This window comes from Triticum dicoccoides, chromosome 4B, assembly GCF_002162155.2.
Source record: "Triticum dicoccoides isolate Atlit2015 ecotype Zavitan chromosome 4B, WEW_v2.0, whole genome shotgun sequence".
NCBI lineage: Eukaryota > Viridiplantae > Streptophyta > Magnoliopsida > Poales > Poaceae > Triticum > Triticum dicoccoides.
Genome location: NC_041387.1, coordinates 235,557,177 through 235,579,270, shown reverse-complemented (window position 1 = coordinate 235,579,270; position 22,094 = coordinate 235,557,177).

The following is a 22,094-nucleotide window of genomic DNA, read 5'->3' as shown; positions in this document are numbered from 1 at the left end:
AATTTCATCACAGTTCTCAAGAATCACACTTTACTCGACTGACTGACTTTATCCACATCTTATAACTTGTATGACATTAATACCAGAGCTGGACATTCCAATCTTTTATTCATTCCACGTCTAAACTTCTTATAAGTTTTACTTTCAATATTTATCCCTCTCACCAAGAGAATCATCTAACCTTTTAAGAGTGGCATGAGCCCTGAACTTCCCTAAGAATGTAAGTATAATTACATCCTTTGGTTTTGTCATTTCTCTTTATGTTCTCACCATCAACTCATGACTAGTGTTTTTCCGGATCTTACACATTTTACTCTCAAACATAGTCTCCGCTAGAACATCCAAAAAAACACTTCTTTAGATATCATATATCTTTTAATCTTTGTTTGTTTCTGAAAACAATTTTCAGTTCCAAGAATATCACATAACTATCCAAAACATTTTAAAGTTCGGGTTTCTCAGAACCAAGCTCACTGTAATGCAATTCTAGCTTTTGGATCGAAAGACGTGTGTCGGTGTACTAAGATCTGGGTCCTTAGTACCCGAGACTTATGCACAGGCAGTACCAACCTTCCCGGCGGCAAGGCTTGCGGAGGACAACTAAATATAAATTGAAGACCATTTGACAAAAATAGAATGAAGACATCCAAGCCGTGATCAGAAGCCAAGAAGATCAAGTTCGGGGTTCCCGGCAGACATCCTTATCGGGGAGCTAGTGAAGACCCGACAAACTCCGAACCCGGCAAGCTCTGAGCCCAACAAAAATCCCACTATCTTGCCATCACTCCACCTCATGAATCAAGTTGTCACTTGTCGTATAGGTATCAAGCGGGCAGGTAGTTAGGCAAATCTTGTATGGGCATGTGTCAGCTCACCGCTGAAGATACAACTTTAATGACACCCATCCCATAGGCGTGTCAAAGGAATACGAGGTAGTTCGATGAACGGCACAGAAGGAGAGGCGATCCTTGCCGGGGAGATTTATCAGTGTGACACCTGATGGCACAATTAAGGTGTTTGTCCTAAGTCGTCAGAGTTAGGTATTTAGCACCGTAACCACTATTTATAGTGTACATTCACTATTTTGTCGATGTGGTGGCCCCTTTTCATATAAATAGAGGCCCATGGCTACCTTTACAAAGGTCAACACTTTGCGAAAACACGTGTGTAGCTCCATTTCCCGTGCAACTTGCTGGAATTTCGCTCCCTTGTACTTGTGCTCATACATCCAATACACAAAAGTAGGAGTAGGGTTTTATGCTTCACAGCGGCCCGAACCTGGGTAAAATACGTGTGTTCTTGCTAGTTCTTCTCTTTGTGCTCGTCGATCTCCCCAGTCAAACCGCAAATGGGCCTTTGCTGGTCCCATAGATCGTCATATGCATGACATCTTTGGCACGCCAGGAAGGGGGGTTCGCTTGTATGAACCGGAACTAGAAGATAGCGCGTCAGCTTCTTCATCATCTTCATCGCCATGGCCCCAAGAAGGGCGCCATGGTGATCAGTCCGTCCATGTCCAGGCTGCCGACACCCATCTAGACGGGCGACGGCACGGGCGACGGTCAAGGAGGCGGAGACCACGAGCAGCCTCTGCGATGTTCTGGCGATCACAGCCAGGCAAGCAGTAGCGTCCGTAATGAGAATAATAACCCACATGCCACCAGGTCCAAGGACGGGGCCGTGCTGCCTATAGGCAGCGCGGTGAACTCCAAGGGCCAGGGCATAGTCCAAGACGCCCACACTGATGCCCACGTCACGGCCATCTTAGGTCGTGCACGATGAGCAGTGCCAGGAGAAGATGGAGGAATGGAGAGCCAAGATCTAGAGTCTTGTTGGCTTCACCAACAACATCAATCTCGGGCGGGCAGGATCTTCATAGCAGCAGCCCACTGCCTTGGTGCACGTTGCTGGTGAGAGGACTAGTGGTGCTACCGCCCTAGTGCAGTCTCCTCCACAACAACAGCAGTGGCAAAGCCAGTGAGTCGACGCCTGTGATGATGTGTCTAGTGCATCATCTGATCCGAGGACTCACCGTGATCAACACCGAGTTCTTCAAGAATAGCACGGAGAAGATGCCCGTACTACCATCGAACGACGACGGGAAGCACATAGTCAATCCATTAGGCATGCAGGGTCCACTGTAGAAGAGCCAGCGCTAGGGTACCCTGGCGGCCTACCTTACGAGGTGGGCTGCCCGGTGTTCACTCGTGAGTTGTGGCAAGTCCAGTGGCCCGGTTCCCAAAACTTCAAGGTAGAAGTGCCGGAGAAGTAAAACAGCAAGACCACTCGTTAGAGTTCCTCAGCATTTATACCATTGCGGTACAAGTTGTTGGCGGGCGGCACGACAAGATTCTTGGAAACTACTTTCCATTGGTGCTCAAGCCCAATGTCAGATCATGGTTGATGCACCAGCCAGAGAACGCCATCTCCTGTTGGGCAGATCTATGGCATGAGTTTGTCGACACCTTTATAGGAGGCCACAAATTTTCTTGTCAAGAAAGTGATCTGCATGTGATCCCATAGAGAGAGGATGATACACTCCATAGATACATATAGAGGATCGGCCGTGTACAACACAACATCCCTGACATGCACCTTGCAGCTGTGATTTCCGCATTTCATACAAATGTGCAAAATCACAAGATGCGGGAGGAGTTGGCAATGAAGAAGGTGCGGGATGTCGCCGAGCTCTATGCTCTGGCCGACAAGTGTGCACATGATGAGGAGGGGAGGAGACTTCCCAGGGAGGATGCTGGCGTAGAGGTCGATTCGAAAGACGACGACGCAGCCACAACCTTGAAGAAGAAGGGCTAAAAGTGCAATAGGAAGCACAAAGGCAAGGCAGTGGTAGCTATCGAGGGGACTGGCAACAACGACACCGCCAAGAAGGTGAAGACTGAGAGCCCCAACAAGGAGGTTGCCAGGTGCTCCTCGTGTCAAGCCTTGGCGGCTGCCGACCAGACCGGGGGCTCTGACAAGCAATACTGCAAGATCCACCACACCAAGAGCCATGACCTCCAAGAATGCCAACAAGTTGAGTAGCTTGTCGAGAAGAACAAAGTAGAATATGAGAAGAGAGACAAGCAGAAAGCTCAGCAAGGTGCAAGTGGGCCCGCCAAGAAGCATGGTGGCCGAGGGGGTCACCGCGGCAAGGCCAAGTAGCAGAAGGAGAAGCATGCTAGAGGTCGCGAGAAGAAAGAAGAGGATGATGATGAGGACGAAGATGTAACATCCCAAAATTCTAAATTTTGGAATGTTATATTAAATGAACAATTTTGATTGTTTGGTTGATTATGTTGTGGTTGCTTGTGTGAAACTGAGTAAAATTTGAAACTTTTTCAAAGTTGAATGAGAGGGAATGAAATGACTTTTCCAAAATTTCACTTTGCATTCTCATCCCCATGAATTAAAATTCTTTTCAAATGCAAAACCCTAGAGTGAAGATGACATGACTTCTTCCAATTAAAATAAGAAGGGTTTTTGAAAGTATTTGAATTTCATTTGCGAATATTTCAAACCAGAAACTTTATGCAACTCGATTTTCATGAGAGAAGAGAAAATGAATTCGTCAAATGGTAAGAAAGAGAGTTGGAAGTTTGAAAGAATCAAATTGAAAGTTCCTTTGACATTATTTTGAAACCCATTTCCAATTTGGTGTTATTTGGTTTTTATTGCTATTATTTTTCTCCAGAAATAAAATTTATGGAGAATAAGGTAAAATGATTCCCTACAATAGAAAAGTGGAGAAAATAAATTTGAAATAATATCGGTATTTTAAAAATGATTTTTATTGGGTTTTATTGCAACAGAAGCACTTTCCGCTTTATTGGAATTTTTGTAGATTTTATTTGAACCTGGAAACAAGTTCATGTTTCAGGAAATCCTTTTCTGAATTTTGTGATATATAATATGCCTATGGAAAAATTTTAATTTATTCTTTTCTTATTTTTCGTTTACCTTTTCTGTTTTTATTCTAAAAAAATTGTATGAGCGATTGACTGCTATCCTTCGCCAACGTGCGCAACATAGCTAGCAGGCCGGGCTAAATTATTTTTCCGATTGTCCTTCAATTTCTTTATTTTCTGTTCAAAAAAAATACTTTTTTCTAAAGAAAAGGTAGAAAAAAACTCTGCGCACGCACATGCGCAGGCCGGCCGACGGCCCATGCGATGGTGTTTCTTTTCCTTTGTTTTCCTATCTCTTTCGTCCGCCTTTTGTCTACGTTTAGTCCCACATTGCCTAGCCTTTGACCTCTAAGCCTCTGTTCCACCTATAAATATAGACCTATAGAACCCAAAAATCATCCACTGCGGGTTAAATCAATATTTTGGTTTCACTAGCTTCACAAAAGAAAAATATATTTCTTCTCTCCGGCGGGACTTCTGGAAGTTGTCTCCTCTCTCCGAAGTCGTCTTTTCTCTATCTTATAAAGGTATCTTTGTTCGTAATTTTTTTATACTTCCATAGCTTATTATTTTTCGACTAGTGTATGATATAATAATTAGATTTATAAATTAGTCCCTGTATTTACATTTTAAGACAGCTTGACCCTGATTTTTTAGCCATATCACTTTTTCTTCCGTAAAACAGCTTGACCCTGATTTTTCAAATAGCCATAACTTTTTACTCGTTCTTACAAATTAGATGAAACCAACGCCAATATTTTCGTCTTGATTCCACCTATCTAGTGAATCTATCAAATAAACTTTTTGCAGCTTTCAAATTTCAAAATTTGTTGAGATTCATACTCAAATTTCTTTTGATCATATCTTTTTTTCCATACCTCCGTTTCAGATGAACCCAACTGCATCGGATTCGTAGTGAAGTAATCTTTCCGTTCGCACAATTAGTGTCATCTTTCCAACATATAATTTTGATCTTAGCCAGTTACTCTACTAGTCCACCAAAGAGTTGTTACACAACATTCTAAGTAGATTCAATGCTATGTTGAATTACTTGATCCGTTATTTTCAATCTAGTAATTCTTTTTCCTACATTTTTATATTGACTTCCTACATCCAGTAGCATCATTAGCTTCAACTTTTGATCTTTTCAAATTTGAACGATTCAATTTGAACTCAAAGCTGCACTTGATCATATCTTGTAAATTGTAGCGCTTTTTCAATTGATTCCTTTTTTAAATTGAATCCCTAGGTATAATCTATCATCTTGAGCCATCACCACACTTTTTCACCGAAATTAGGATCTGATCTTGTAAAATAATTTGATTTGGTTCTTTTGGAGTTTTTGCAATCTTCCTTTGCATTTTTTGGGTCTTTGAGTGATTGCTTATGTGTGGATAAAATTGCTTACTTACGATAGATTGATTGGAGTGTGACGAGTAGAACTATCTGGAATTATGAGTGCAAAGAATCTTCATCAATAGTACAAGGCAAGTTCACACTTTGATCATATTTTTCAATACCCAGTTTTTACTATGCATTAGTTTCACCCTCAAAGATTGCATGAGTAGGATTGGGAATTGGGCATTGCTACGTAGTTCATGAGGTAGCAACCTATGATCCTTGAAACACCCGGGAGTTTGTTATGTCATATATTTCTTAGCCATGCTTGTAGACGGGGATTGGTATGTGAGATTCATGCAAGTTGTGAGAGAAATAATAATTAAGGGAAAGTTTTAAGGTGGAAACATTAACACACATCTAGGTGGAATGGTTGGGGCACCCTGGAGAACCCAGTGGCTTGCCCGGGCACCTGGAGAAACCAGTGCTTGCCCAAGGTAATTCTAGAGTACCCGTGTGATTAACCTACAAAATACCACCCAGGCTCGAAGGGATCATATGATATTTCATGCCTAGAAACTTCCGTGTGCAGCCACAAGCCATTATGGGCTTTGGCATAGTTGAGTAAGTTGTGGGAAACCTTTCCATGATAGGCTAGCAGATGTAGGGGGATTGTAGGTGTACTGGCCTATCTATCGGTTAAGGGGACCTCTTCGGAAAGACTATGTCTCGATCATCCGGTCCTCAAACATCAGGCAGTGCGAGGAATTCAATAGAGGATATCGAGTCTTGTGAGGAAAAGTGTGCAAACCTCTAAAGAGTGTACAAACTAATCATGATTAGCCGTGTCCCCGGTTATGGATAATTTGAGTATCTACAAGTGAACTATTTGTTGATATCATCACTCTATTTATTTAATGAATTTGGGTTATTATTTATACTTGGTAATTTTGGGATTTGAGTTGGAAGAACCTTCTCAATGTTGGCATAAACCTGGTAGTAAAAATAAAATTTATTCCTTTGTTGTAGGGAAAAAATTAGCTTTATGCAAAATTTTAACTTAGAGCCTCCGCAGCCAAATATGCATATAGAGATAGACATTTTCATCATTATTCTATGTTGTGAAATTGCTAGTACATTCAGTGTACTGACTTACATGGCTGCAACGTATCATGTTGCAGGAATCTTACGACAAGTAAGTGGTACTTTAGGGTTACGATGTCTACAATCAACTTTGCCATTGGTGTTGTTGGGACTCCACAATCTTGATGTTACTTCCGCTATATGGATTGAGGTAATGGTATTTATGCTACTTTTTACATGTGATTGCACTCTGTTATAAATCCTTGAGTACTGTGTGTGTCATCATACCGATCCAGGGATGACACTTAAGCACAGAGACTTGATCTATTTGGGTAGGGTCACTAAAAGATGGTATCAGAGCCAGGTGTTGACTGTAGGAAAGGATTTCTCTAAAACTAAAGCCTTGTGGAAATGTTATGAAGAAACCTTGTGCATGGAGCCCATAGGAAAGGATTTCTCTAAAACTTTATTTTCAAAAGAGATCCCTTATCTCTCATCTTTTCTAAAGGTTTACCAAGTACTTTCCTCTCACCTCAAATAGTTAGACTATACCCCTTCCTCTTTTGCCAACACAAAGATTCGCTTGATGAGACCACTTCAAGAAGTACAAGATATCGGACAATTAAGACCACTTCAGAAAAAAGAGGATTTTGCCTTACATTAAAATAATTGAAGACTCTGATGACTCGGATAATTTGAAGACTCTGAAGAATTCCAGAGTGAAGTGATTTGGAAGGCTTTGATAGGATCCACTTAAGTTATTCTCATACCCTTCTGAATTTCTTTACTGAAGAAACCCTGGCAACCATATTTTAGCTGAGGAGCTTCACCCTGAACCAAAGACAACGCTATGAAGATTTTCCCTGTGGTCCAGCCCTTATGGAACTCGTCAGACTATTGACCCTGTCGATACCTGAGATCAAAGTGTGTCAGAGGAAGACAGGAACATGGAGCATCAAAACTCAAGTTTTTGGTCATCAAGAAAACCTCAAGACATGAGATATCAACTATGGAATGATAGCTCATGGCAGAGACATGGGCATAGACATGGCTATCCATGATGCTATCGCTCGTCACCGTGCTGAGTTAAGCATGCATTTCTTAGAAAGGAATTGGATGGAAGAAGGCTAATGCCTATCGCCTTGACGAACAAGCAAAAGATGAAGTTTTCACCTCGGCTGGTGTATCACCAGGATCTGGAGTATTACCTCAAGAATTTTTGGATGGACCTTCTAGAAGCCTTATTCGACAAGAAAGCATTTCATAAAGAGCTTAGAACCCAGAAGCTGAAAGTAGCCAATCTAGAGGAGCAAAACCTCAAGATACCGAAGAGTTGTCAGGAACTAAAGGATAGTAGGACCCTTATTCATGCCAAGGATGTTGAAATCCAGAAGCTTCAAACACAACTCCAAGATATTCAAGGATGTCACAAGAGACTTAATGTCCATAAAGATGATCTGGCAGAAGAACTTGAGAAGATCAAGCATGATCGGAAGTAGCTAGCCGAGACATGAACCAAGACATGAAGAAGCTAGTTTAGCTATAGCCCACCATGAGTGAATAAAGATAAACATTTTGTGATTAGAGTATCTGACCATACCAATTTATTTGGGTGGTAGTACTATAGGATTGATTGAACTGAAAGGATGTGTGGAGTTACTCCATATTTTAGCTGTTATGTCTTTTGTGGGTATGGGTACGTTATCCCCTGTCTCTTCAACCTTATCTCGTCCTTACCCAAAACCCATGGACCAATAGATGACGAATGGAAAAGAACTCACATTTTCTGGATCAATGACTCAATTGGATACGGACAAATGGATTCAGAACATGGAGAACACATGAAGAATAACACTATAGCCAGAAAGGATATGGCCCAACATGTTGTACAGTACTTTGAAAAAAGTGTCGCTGCTTAGTTGAGTATGTATCAAGCTATCAATGGATGGCAAGGAGCAACCACTTGGGGAGAATTTAAGTTGACTCTCCTAAGATCTCGTCTGGTGCCCCAAAAACTGAAGCCTTGTGGAAATCTTATGAAGAAACCTTGTTCATGGAAGCTTTGTGGAGAAATAGGACACAACCATAAAGAACACAAGGATGAATGCCCTAATTACCAAAGGAAGTCACCCATCTATATCATGCCCAACTAGGCAGATTACTTGTTTCTTGTGTGAAGGGACTACCCACTACCCTTCTCAGTGTCACATTTACCCTATGGTACAATGAACTATCCAGCAGAAGAAATAAGAGATGGAAGAATCCCTCGTGGAAATTTTAAAAGAACTTGCGTTGAAGGAAGATTTTGAGGACACACCCAAAGAAGATCCAATTAAACTTTGCACCAAGTCATGCTATTCATGTGGAGAAGAAGGACACATCTCCTAGAATTGTCCGAAGGAGGATCTAGTAGAATTCCCGACAGAGGAAGTAGAGTATGCTCCGGCCTGTGAAGTTCTCCGCTCGTGACACTCTCACATAATAATGAGTGGGGCTGTACACGCCCCAGAGTCTCCTGAGAGTCGCCCTGGGGCCTCATGCGGGCTCCCTCCCATGTCCTAGTGGTAGCATTTAGCTCTGCAGTTGTGAGAATACTAGATTAGGTGCCGGACGCGGCTATTCATTTGCTTTCTGAAGTTGCTTGCGGTTTTCATAGTAAGTTTCTCATGGATTTCGTATTCTCGAGCGCTGGTTCCTCAAGTGTGTTTTCTCCTAAGCTGCTCTGGTCTAAGGACGTGAGGGAGGTGGCAGTCTCTCTCCACTTCTCCTCGCGCTCCTCGCGCGTGGGGCTAGGTAGGTGTGTGCGCCCAGGGCCTGCCTTTGCGCGCACGCACCACGCCAAACACCATTATTTCGGCTTTATCCTCGCGAGGAGCCCTCGATCGATTTCGCTGGTGCGAGCATCCCTCATGTCCGTGCCCCCTGGGCAGTGCGATGCGGTCCATCAGGCCCTTAACCTATGGCAGGGGGCTCATGTAAGGGGGAGCAAGTCGCTCGACAAATTTTCTCTTCCTACAAGGGACAGCTCTGCCCTGCTGCGGCTCCTGAGGGCACAAGGTGTATTTCTTGAGGGCACAGGGTGTACGCCCTAGGGGGGCTATCAAGTACCTATGGATAGGTTCTCATGAGGCGGAGGACGACTGCACGTATCAAGCTAAGCCTTCCTACCTTGACCCGCTCAACTTACAAAAACTGCAACACAACATCAAGGACGGCAATCATAACATAAAAAGGCATAGCAGCAACAGTTATTACACACCCTCACAGGATACATTCTTCTTTTTTCGATTTGCAGGAGAAAGGAAAATCTAAACAAAGAAGGCCTGAAGGCGTGCAATCTTGGCACAAGTGCCGCATCCTCAAGCAGCGCCTCAAGGTAGCTCGGCGCTCCACCAGCTCTCCCACAGGAGATCTGGGGCCACCGGCCTTGAGTCCAAGTTCGCCGCCCCCCAGCTTCAGGCTGGGCTCCTCTCCGGCTTCACTTGAGCGCTGCGACGGGACGAGCCACCGATGTCCTAGGCACGAGCACGACGACGCGGAGGCCAGTCGTACCCACCGCTGCTTGAGCTCTCATCCGAGGAGGAGCTGCCGCCACGAGAGGAGGAGCAAACGTCGCCAAGGCCAAGTTCGCCGTCGCCACCACCGTCGTCGCTACTGTCCTCCGGGAAGCATCCCACGCGGTGGTCGCCCCCCTAAACACCCTCAAGTAGAGGGCCGCCAGGCCATCGTACTTGAAGTGGAGGGTGCACCTTCCGCCCAGGCCACCTATGCGGGCGAAAGTCTACCAGCCACGGGCCAGCACCACGCTGCCAGAGGCGGAAACCTCGATGCTGACCCACAAGGCTCTGCTGCAGCACCCATCAGCCCGCAGCTAGAGGCCAGCAAGCCCGGAAGAAGGAAGCTCACCGGAGAATAAACGAGGGAGCCGGAGCAAGGTGCCAGCCGGGCTCTCCGACCACACCACGAACTCAGGAAGCACCTCCAGCAAAGAAAAGCGCGGCCGAGGCGGACGCACGATCACGATGCGCCTCCCTTCGTCATGGGGCCTGCTCCGGGGCCGGTAGCCCCCGCCGCGGGAAGAGGTGCCATCGTGAGCGCCCGGCGCAATGCTGCCTTTGTGGGGTGCGCGCCCGCGCCCCTTGGATGCTGTCGGAGGGACCGCAGGGTGCTTCCAAGGACGGCCACGACCCCTCTTGGGAGGAGGAGAGGCCTGGCCCCTCCTTGGGGGCCTTCCCTTTCTCGGCCGCTGAGAACCTCTTCAGCGATGCCATGGGAGCAAGCCGGAGAGGAAAGAAGCAGGCGGGAGCAAGATGAAGGAAAGATGGACAGGGGGCTCTACCCCTCCCTCACATTTACAGCCAAGGGAGGCCAACCGCCAGCCTCCACGACCTCGCGCCATCATGATCCTCTACATGCCGTGTTGACCAGTCAAGTCAAGCAGTTGTCGAGACAGCATGGGGAAGCAGAGTCGCCCACGTCCAATCAATTGCCTCACGTCACTGAAGCCGCAGGCTGATAGGTCCCGCGGCGCTCCGCACTTGCCCCTTGGCTTCGCATGGAAGCCAAGCCTGAGCGCGCCTTAGGCCCGGGGGCTACTGTCGGCGTCCTGGACTTGGGGGTATCCAGTCCTACCTGCCTGCGGCCCACCACGTGGCTCCATCGACGGCCTGGTGTGGCCCAGCTTCGACATCAACACCGCAAGACCCTCGCTTAGGGGCCAAGCCTCGTGAGGTGGACGACGCCAAGACCCCCGAAGGAGTTGGCCTCCTCAGGATGGCTCCTAAGGGGCGGAGAGTTCTATGCAGCTACCTCCCGAGGCTCAGCTGACATGAGCCGTGATGACCAAGGCCAGGCGGGCGCCAGTCGGGCGTCGAGCGCAGGTTTCCTCTTCGGTGCAAGGGAAGCAAGCCATAGGCGCGGAGTCCCGAGAAATCAGGAAAAGGTTTCCGTTCTGGTGCAACAAGACCGAGACCGCCAGGACGGAAGGACGAAGGTCATCACCGAGCCCACCGCAGCGTCACGACTAGAGGCTTCTCGCAGGCGAAGACTACTTTTGTCAGGATAGATTGTACTACTTGTCCCCTTTCAAATCCCGCTGTTGGGGATTCCCTTCCGGCTCATATTTGGGGAGAGGACCAAGGCCACTATATACAGGACTTAGCCACCACCATAGTGGAGGCAGATCCATTCCGACCCGAGCACCGCACCAGCTCAAGAACACCTCACCTCTTGAGGCATGTTCATCCTTTGTACTAGTTCATCCATAGCCCCTCAAGGCAATCCACCACACCACACTGGATTAGGGTATTACACCACAACGGTGGCCCAAACCATTATAAATCTCTGTTTCTTTGTGTCTCTGTGAGCTTGATGCGCTAGGCTAGGGAGGATCACGAGTAGGCAGGCTGGGCAGGTTGAGATCTCCGCACGCACCCCAGAGTTTGAACCTCTCACGGGTTGCCGGATCCCGAAATCCGACACTCACATCCCCAACTGGGGAAACAGTCTGCTACATACTGCAAATTATGTATACGGACTCTAATAATGCAGCCGAATACGAGGCGCTACTACACAGACTTCACATGGTTGTCTCCATGGGTATACAATGCTTGGAGGTGCGCGGCGATTCGAACCTTGCAATTTCTTAGGTCAATGGAGAGTTCAATGCAAAGGACCCAAAAATGGTGGCATATTGAAACGCCATATTAAAACTATCAGCTCGGTTCGATGGACTTGAGTTCCATCATGTCACCCGAGAAAGTAATCAGGCAGCCGACATCCTCGCTTGAATGGGCGCTAAGCGCGACCTGGTGCCACCCAACACCTTTGTGGACAGGCTCTTTAAGCCATTGGTGGCATGGCAGGGTGAGAACGGAGAAGGCAATGCGAACTTGATGACACCCGCAACCGTCGAACACAACACAAACAACGTCGGGAGTCCTGATATGGAGATAACACCCTCTGCTCATGAGATCATGGCAGTTATCGCTCCTTTGCATCCAAGGTTGCCCGTTGCAACATTTCATCAAATACAAAGGAGACTAGCATTCACGCTATTGCATCTCAATGATTGACAGACCATAGCAAATATGTACTCCCTCCGTTCCAAAATAAGTGTCTCAACTTTATGCAAACTTTAGTACAAAGTTGTACTACTACTAAAGTTGAAATTTATTTTGGAACAGAGGCAGCTAAAGAAAAAAGATCCATGGAGTCCCTAGCCCATGAACCGTGAACCCTAATCAGGCTTCAATTTGCTGGCAATGTTCGAGCTTCCTAAGAAATGAAGTTTGCAACCTTTTGACCATCGGATCATTTTGTGCAGTTTCACCAAAATCGTGATGAGCATCCCTATGGCAAAGATATTAAAGAAGCGTGATTAGAATAAGATTACTGGGACTAGTTGATGAGACATAAACTCATCACAAATATAGTATGTAGAAGCCAGTAGAGGTATATGTGCGGGGCAAAGAAGTAGAGAAATGTCCACATGGAGTGATGTGGGCAGCTGGAGCAGTGGTGCAAGCCGGCTGTAAAGGGATGTGACAACTAGGGATGTGACAACTCAGAACTAGGGATGTGACAACTCACCCCCACTAAACAAGAATCTCGTCCTGAGATTCAAGCGTAGGGTATGATGAAAAGGGAACACAAAACGAGCATGATCTTCATGATCCAACTTGCACTTCATAGGAACGTCGATTCCTTGCATCATCTTGGTCTTGACAACTCTACTTTCGAGATCTTCATCAAACACGAGGGCAGAGACAACCCTACAATGATGGATCATCTTAATGATCACAAGATCAACTCACGGAATGAGACATAGAAACATCTCTTGAGCTGAGAGGCAAAGCACACCTTGGAAAGGACGGAAGAAACAATTTGACGAAGGTTTCAAAGTAGCGAGGAAAAATTGCCATGGTTCCATAACGGGGCACCTCAAGGAAGGTGACTCATAGAATCATCCCTTAAGCCAAAAAAAGAATTACTTTTGATGCAGAGTCATTGAGACTCTTTATACCAGCCTAAGGCAATTCGCCAACAATCGTTTGACGAAGTATGAAAGAATGGCATACCCGGACTAGAATGGATGATGTGGACTACCTTGTTGAAGATAACGCAAGGAATGATTTTTGCTTAGCATTTGAAATGGATGGGACCCATGGTAGGACCATTTTTGAAGATGATCCTGATTAGTAATTACTGAAAAAGGTAGTCCCTGGTAGTATGGCACAATGGCGGTGCCAGCTGGGAACAAAATGCAAATGCTGGAATGATTCTAGTAACTGGGGAAAAACTCAACCGTCGAGAGTGATTCCACAGTTTGAATGGTTATAGCATAACCGAGGAAATTGAGAGCAAATCCTAATTAATGCCAACGATAAACCTAGGGCTTGTGCGTGCTCTCAAGAACTTGAGCATTTCCATAATCATCAAGGTTTTGCCAATATTCGTGTCAAGGATCCTGGCAACACAACATACTACCATGATGAATAGTGATGGATGATGCGGATGCAAAGGAACAAAACACCTCAGATTTCACCTTAGCAAGGCCAAGGAATCAAAATCTGGATGTTCGACCGAGAGACATTTAGCACTCCGCTTCTAATGTTCTCCTTGATGTGCTAGCTTAACCCATTCATTGAAATGGTTTGGTATCTAGAACACCAAGTAAAGGTCGGGCTTCAGGAGCTCAAGAATCCATAAGGAACAACTACTGGAGTAAACCCTATGAGATCCTTATGGGGATGTGGCCAACTTCCTTAAACAAGATTACTACAATAACGGGTCTTCGGGCTGGGTGTGTTGGCCATGACATCCACTTTACCAGGTTACAGAGAAACCAATATTATAGTTCTTGGGAAACATTCCAACCATCATATCAGCCTGAGAATCAGATCTGGTTGGTGTCAGGATATACCAGACTCATCAAGTCTAGAAGGAAAAATGAAAGGTTTCAACACAAATCGACAAGATGACGTTGCAAGATTTTCGGGAAATGGACTACGATAGCAGGCTCCAAAGCCTGAGCTGGTTCTGCGACAAACATGTGAGCAAGCTATCCCAGACAAGCATGGCCACGTAGTAGTCTTATAATGAAACACTACCGAGTTCAAGTGGGGATCCATCAACAAGGCTATCGAAGTCCTTGCATAAGTCTTGCTCTTAAGAAGAGACTTCTTCTCCTTGAACAAATCAATCAGTGGCTTGGTGTGCTAGGCATGCGTATAAAATGAAGATGATGAGTCTATTAGACCATAGAATTCATTGCATGTACATGACTAACTTGGGATGATTCCAAAGGAAACAAAAACAATCTTTCTCGAACTCATGGTGGCAACTTGCACCAAGTGCACATGAACCAGAGGAAGTCACCCCTTCCAGCCGAACATATGCTTCATGAACGGAACATGAAGATAGTGCTTATAAAAGTTTCCAATACTAGCTAGATGTTCAACATGGATCATGGAGAAGATAACAATATTCCTGATGGGATCAACAACAATTCATCTAGGTTTCCATATAAGTGGAGTTCCACAATTATGTGAACAAGGTGATAGCATTGGTCAGACCAAAAGATATACTGGTGTATGCTCGAGGAAACAACCATGAGTAAGACAACATTACGAATATCGTTGGTTATGATTTGATTTGATGATAGCCCATACTCAAATCAAGGATTGGATAAGATGATAGGTCCATTAACTGATCACGAGGGTCAATCGATGAAAATACCACCTTTCTTCAACACACATACACAAGGATATCACTTTGTAATGAACTAAGTCGGACAAGCTTTTATCTTCCAACTCTCCAAGTTGTTGTCTAGATTAATCAACTAGCTCAGGGTATCCATCACAGATTCTTGGAGAAAGGGTGGCTTATAAGAAACCAACTTGATCATGAACTCAACATAGCGGTCGGGTGACAACCTGGTGATACCTCCGAGAAGATATTTGGAAAATCAGGAACCACTGATATGTTACTAAACTCGAGATCAATCTTGCTTTTCAAAGCAAGACGATATGATCAAATAAGTAAGGGATTGACACAATCCTAACTCGTTGATCAAAGAGTGCACCGGAAGTAAGAACTAGGTAGCACGATCAACCTTAGGGTGATGATTCAATAATCAACATGCTAAGAATGAGGTTATTGTCCATCTAACTACCGAGCAATGGAGTTGCTAGGAGTATAGATTTCACACAATGCGATTCACTTGTCGGTATTCCGGTTGCAACAACATGGAACCGAGGAATGAATAATGATGGCGATAAGTATCTCTACGTCAAGAATTCATAAGAGCTAGTGCGATTCTCATGAAAATCCTGACATAAAGGGGGGAATACTCCAGGGTAGAATAGAATCAAAAGCTGGATTGGCATTTTGATTTGTGGATTACAACTGCTCTGACCCAATCCTGGATATGGATGAGGTTCTGGAGTTTGTTTCTCCTAGTCATTCTGGAATAGAATGGCTTGACGGACCACAAGGGTAATAGGCATCGATGAATGATTGAATGCATACTCTTGACTATCAATTGATAGACGAAGGTCAGAAAACAACTAAAGAGGGACAACTCAAAAGAACATATGATTTTCTGAGTTGTGGATGCATGGATTAGCATGTCGAACGAGTTCAACATATTTCTTCCGGACAACCCATGCAGAAAGGTAGAACTGGCAAAGTCACAAAGTAGAATGAAGAATGCATCAAGAGCACTCTTGTTGTGATCCTTAGGTTCAAGAACTTCTGCCATAAGCAGTTCATATTATTTGGAAGAACGATATACCACAGACCTCGAGGACTATCACAAGGGTTGTTAATAACCTAAAGGAACTAGCAAACCCTATCAACATGAAGTAAGTAGGGTGAATCTTGGGTTCAAAAACCCAGGAGTAGAATACCTACTATTAAGTGGCATCACAGGATGCTTTCAAGAATGACGGCCAGAATTATCACACTGGGATCACAAAGCATGGCTAGATTACTAGGTGATTAACTAAGACACCTAGGGTCATAATAACAGTTTCAACCTATATACCGAGGCAACGAAGTACCTCAACACACTAGCTAGTGTGGTTAATTTGGCCAAAAGGAACATCAGGAACGGAGAGAAAGGATTTGCAAATGCATCAGACTATTTAGAAAACTGGGATGACTCGGACAGCATAACGGCTGTAATTGCTCAAAAAGATTCGAGACATTCTGCAAAATGGTGGCATGGCCACTCAACATCACAATATCAAGGTTCTGAGGCCAACCATGAACACACGAAAGTAGAAGAAACTGAACTGAGACTTGAATCCATCAATCTTATAAATCTACGGATTAGTAACACGTGATCCTGATAGAAAGAAGAGAAAGCCTAGTTCCTTAACCCTGTAGGAAAGATAGGATGACTCGGATCAGGAGGCAATAAGGTAAAGGAGTAAAAAGAGCCTTACGTTCCCATCCACAATCTATTCCCTTATATAACTGAAGAATCTCTAGAAACAACTTCGACCAGTTTGGCTTGGTAATCCTACATGAAAATCAAGCTCTGATACCAAAGCTGTCAGGACCCCGATCCTAAGTCACACTGATCTAGCATGTAACAGATCATATCACTTTGCGGCCTCACGCATGGTATCCCCATGGGTGCCACCTTACCTAGCCCGGGACCGTTTGCGCCTTTTGGCTCACGTATATGATAGTGTCGCTAGCATCTATATGACAAAGAACCCGGGCCACCATGACTAATCATAAACCCAAGGTGGTGCTAACTTACAGCGACATGCATACATTACCGAGCAACGAACGCGTCGATCAACAATGTTTGAACCCAAGTCGTAGCAAGCTACAAGGACTTAAAGGAACAACGTGTGACATTTCCCCGAAGGGACAGACACAGGAACGAAGAAGGACACATGCCGGCCAGCCTAAGTGTTCCAGAGCAGTAGCAAGCTACCATGGCTCAGTGGAAGCACTAGGAGACATTTCCCGGTAAGAGAGGCTACCAAGAATAAACAACTAGGTTGTCGAATCCCACACATACCAAGCATTTCAATAACATACACACAATATGCTCGATATGTGCAAATACAACATGGAATCACAACATGTCTCTACAACTCAAGTATTTATTCAATAGGCTCGGAGGAGCCAAGTATTTTTTTTTGAGGAATTAGACGGTAGGAGAGGCTCCTACTGTGTTTTCATATATATATGGGGGGTGTTACATAGTTACATCTCATGTACAAGGGGGGTTGCACATCTTCACCCCCTAGGGTAGGGGGTGATCAAGCTAAAGAAAACTACAAGTGTTAGGTTAAAGAGTGTACACATGAGGCAATGGAGGCACCAAGGGCCTCTTTAGTTCTATGCTATAACAAGCTAAAGTCTTGGAAGAATCTACTAAGCCAGGTGTCAATACTGGGGATGATGCCTTTGAAGTGTTTATTGTTCCTTTCTTTCCACAGGCTCCAAGCAACGATCAGGAATATATCAAAGAAGAATAGTGGCCCATTCCAAGTTTGGTGCATCCCATGGAAGAGTTGGAGCCTGCATGAATATAAGGGCCATACAATGCCAAGTTTGTTCCAATAGGCTTGACTGAACGAACATGAGAAGATCATGTGGTCAACCGTTTCCTCAACTTGCATCCTGTAGAGCAAGCACGTGTGGTCATCGCCAATGTTGAAATGCCTTTGTTTCTGCATATTCCTAGTGTTGAGGCGATCATGAATGAGAAGCCACCCAAAGACCTTAATCCGCATAATGAAGTGTGATTTCCACAAGTGCGAGAAGGTAGGATGTGTATCAGCCTCTCTAAAGCAGTACTTATAATAATCGGTTGCTCTGAAGTCAGTTTTTCCCCAAGCATAAGACCAAACATCATTCATGGAGGTGGTGGGTTGCAAGTGCATGGATATTTCCTGGAGATCACGGACCTCATCCAGCGCTTGGGGAGACAAGGGTAGGTGAAAGGTTTCATCAATCGTCATGCTGCCCAAGAAATCTTCAACTGACACGTCTTCATTGGTGGCGAAGGAGAAGGCACGGGGTGAGTGGTCTCAAGCACATCATCACCCCAGAGATCTTTCCAGAATAGGGTCGTTGAGCTAGAAACTATCCGAACACGTGAGACTCCCCTAAAGACGGGTGTGAGCTTGAGGATATCACGCCACCAGAAGGAGCCCATAGTCTCAGCTGCGTGTGGGATTTTATCCGTATAGTAGTTGTCCCAAATAAGACTCACCCAGGGGATGTCCATCTTGTTATAAAATTTGTGTAGGAATTTCAAGAGGGGTGCTTCGTTCTGGAGCTTAATGTTGATCACCCCAAGACCACCATGTTTCTTGGGCTTGCAAACCATCTCCCACGCAGCCAAAGAGCTACACTTGTCACCTTGATCTGTCTTTTTAGTCCAAAGGCATCTTCTTCTTATCCTGTCAAGCATCTCGATCAATTTTGGAGGGAATTTTAGGGTACACATGGCGTATATGAGGAGGGAAGTGATCGTGGCGTTGAGACAAGAGAGTTTGCCTCCATAAGACATCATGGCAATCGTCAAGGTGAGGCACCGTTCTACAGAGCAAACCAATGACATAAGATCCAGCACCGTTGGCTTAGACGTGCCAAGAGGTAGCCCGAGGTATGTGAAAGGCATTTTGCCTACAGAACAGCCGAAAACACGCACCAAATCAGCTGTCATGTTGGGAGGGGTGTTGATCGGCACAAGAGTGGACTTGTGAATTAGCCCTTGTCTAAATGCCTCATTAATGGCAGCTTGTAGGTGGTCCGCGGCAAGGACAAAAATTAGAGGCGATAGAGGGTCGCCTTGTCGAATGCCACTATGACAGTGGAATTGTCGAACATGAACGCCATTAAGGAGAACAGAAGAACAGCCAGTGGAGAATATGCACTTGATCTAGGAGAGCCACTTGTCGTTAAACCCCATGTGCTTCATGATATTGATCATAGGAGTATGCTCGATGGTATCAAAAGCCTTCGCAAAATCGAGCTTCAAAAGAATGATTGCGCGTTCGGATTTTTGGCACTGGTGGATGTATTGGAAGGCCCAAGCGAGACAGTCTTGGATTGTGCGCCCCTTGATGAATCCATACTGGTTCCTGTGGATGAGCTGAAGAATAACATGTTGAAGGCGATTAGCAAGAAGCTTGGTGAGAAGCTTGAGGCAGCAATCAAGCAGTGTGATCAGCCTATAGTCATTGACTATCTTAGGAGAGTTTGTCTTGGGAATGAGGGCATAGAAATCGTGTTTGATGATAGGCCAACACGCTTTTAAGAATGCCCCACTAAAGCCATCAGGACCCGGGGCATGATCAACATGCATTTATTTGAAAATATCATCAATCTCAGCGTGCGTGAAGGGGTCTGTCAAGTGATCAAGGTTGTGATTATGTTGGATCATATCCTGGAGATTGAATTTCATCTCAGATTGATTTGAAGTACCCAAGCGATCTTTATAAGTTTGGAATAGCAAGGCTTCTTTGCTTGGATGATCTTCCAGAATCGTGCCATCATCATTTCGGAAATTGTGATATTATTTTTCCTGTAGCGCTCAGTGGCCACTTCTTGAATTTTTTTGGTGTTTTCATCCCCGAACTTAATCCAATAATGGTGCAACGCTTTTTCCAGTACTACTTCTGATAATTAAGGAGCTCTAGCACATGATTTTTCATAATTTTTCTGAAGTTCATTTTCGGGGTGGTGAGGAGTTTATTATTTTCAAGTTCATCCAAATCTGCTAAAGCTTTATTACAATAGTCAATTGCTGATGTCTACTACACAACCTTCTTCTTGTAGACGTTGTTAGGCCTCCAAGTGTAGAGGTTTGTAGGACAGTAGCAAATTTCCCTCAAGTGGATGACCTAAGGTTTATCAATCCGTGGGAGACGTAGTATGAAGATGGTCTCTCTCAAGCAACCCTGCAACCAAATAACAAAGAGTCTCTTGTGTCCCCAACACACCCAATACAATGGAAAACTGTATAGGTGCACTAGTTTGGCGAGGAGATGGTGATACAAGTGCAATATGGATGGTAGGTATGACTATTTGTAATCTGAAAATATAAAAACAACAAGGTAGCAAGTGATAAAAGTGAGTGTAAACGGTATTGCAATGCTAGGAAACAAGGCCTAAGGTTCATACTTTCACTAGTGCAAGTTCTCTCAACAATAATAAAATAACTGGATCATATAATTATCCCTCAACATGCAACAAAGAGTCACTCCAAAGTCACTAATAGTGGGGAACAAATGAAGAGATTATTGTAGGGTATGAAACCATCTCAAAGTTATCCTTTCTGATCGATCTATTCAAGAGTCTGTACTAAAATAACATGAAGCTATTCGTTTCGTTCGATTTGTCCTGGAGTTCGTACTAGAATAATACCTTAAGATACAAATCAACCAAAACCCTAATGTCACCTAGATACTCCAATGTCACCTCAAGTATCCGTGGGTATGATTATACGATATGCATCACACAATCTCAGATTCATCTATTCAACCAACACAAAGAACTTCAAAGAGTGCCCCAAAGTTTCTACCGGAGAGTCAAAACGAAAACGTGTGTCAACCCCTATGCATAAGTTCACAAGGTCCCTGAACCCGCAAGTTGATCACCAAAACATACATCAAGTAGATCACGTGATATTCCATTGTCACCACAGATAAGCACATGCAAGAAATACATCAAGTGTTCTCAAATACTTAAAGACTCAATCTGATAAGATAACTTCAAAGGGAAAACTCAATCCATTACAAGAGAGTGGAGGGGGAGAAACATCATAAGATCCAACTATAATAGCAAAGCTCGTGATACATCAAGATCGTAACACCTCAAGAACATGAGAGAGAGAGAGAGATCAAACACATAGCTACTGGTCCATACCCTCAGCCCCGAGGGTGAACTACTCCCTCCTTGTCATGGAGAGCGCCGGGATGATGAAGATGGCCACCGCTGAGGGATCCCCCCTCCGGCAGGGCGCTGGAACAGGGTCCCGATAGATACATTGGAGACGTATCAAGCATCACCAAGCTTAATTCCTGCTCGTCCTCGAGTAGGTAAATGATAAAAACAGAATTTTTGATGTGGAATTCTACCTAGCATATTTCTCAATGTAATTTTGTTTATTGTGGCATGAATGTTTAGATCCATAAGATTCAAAATAAAAGTTCATATTGACATGAAAACAATAATACTTGAAGCATACTAACAAAGCAATCGTGTCTTCTCAAAATAACATGGCTAAAGAAAGCTATCCCTACAAAATCATATAGTCTGGCTATGCTCTATCTTCATCACACAAAATATTTAAATCATGCACAATCCCAATGACAAGCCAAGAAACTGTTTCATACTTTTGATGTTCTCAAACTTTTTCGATTTTCATGAAATACATGAGCATGAGCCATGGACATAGCACTATATGTGGAATATAATGGTGGTTGTGGAGAAGACAAAAAAGGAGAAGATAGTCTCACATCAACTAGGCATATCAATGGGCTATGGAGATGCCCATCAATAGATATAAATGTGAGTGAGTAGGGATTGCCATGCAACGGATGCACTAGGGCTATAAGTGTATGAAAGCTCAACAAAAGGAACTAAGTGGGTGTGCATCCAACTTTCTTGCTCACGAAGACCTAGGGCATTTTGAGGAAGCCCATCATTGTAATATACAAGACAAGTTCTATAATGTAAAATTCCCACTAGTAAATGAAAGAGACAACATAAGAGACTCTCTATCATGAA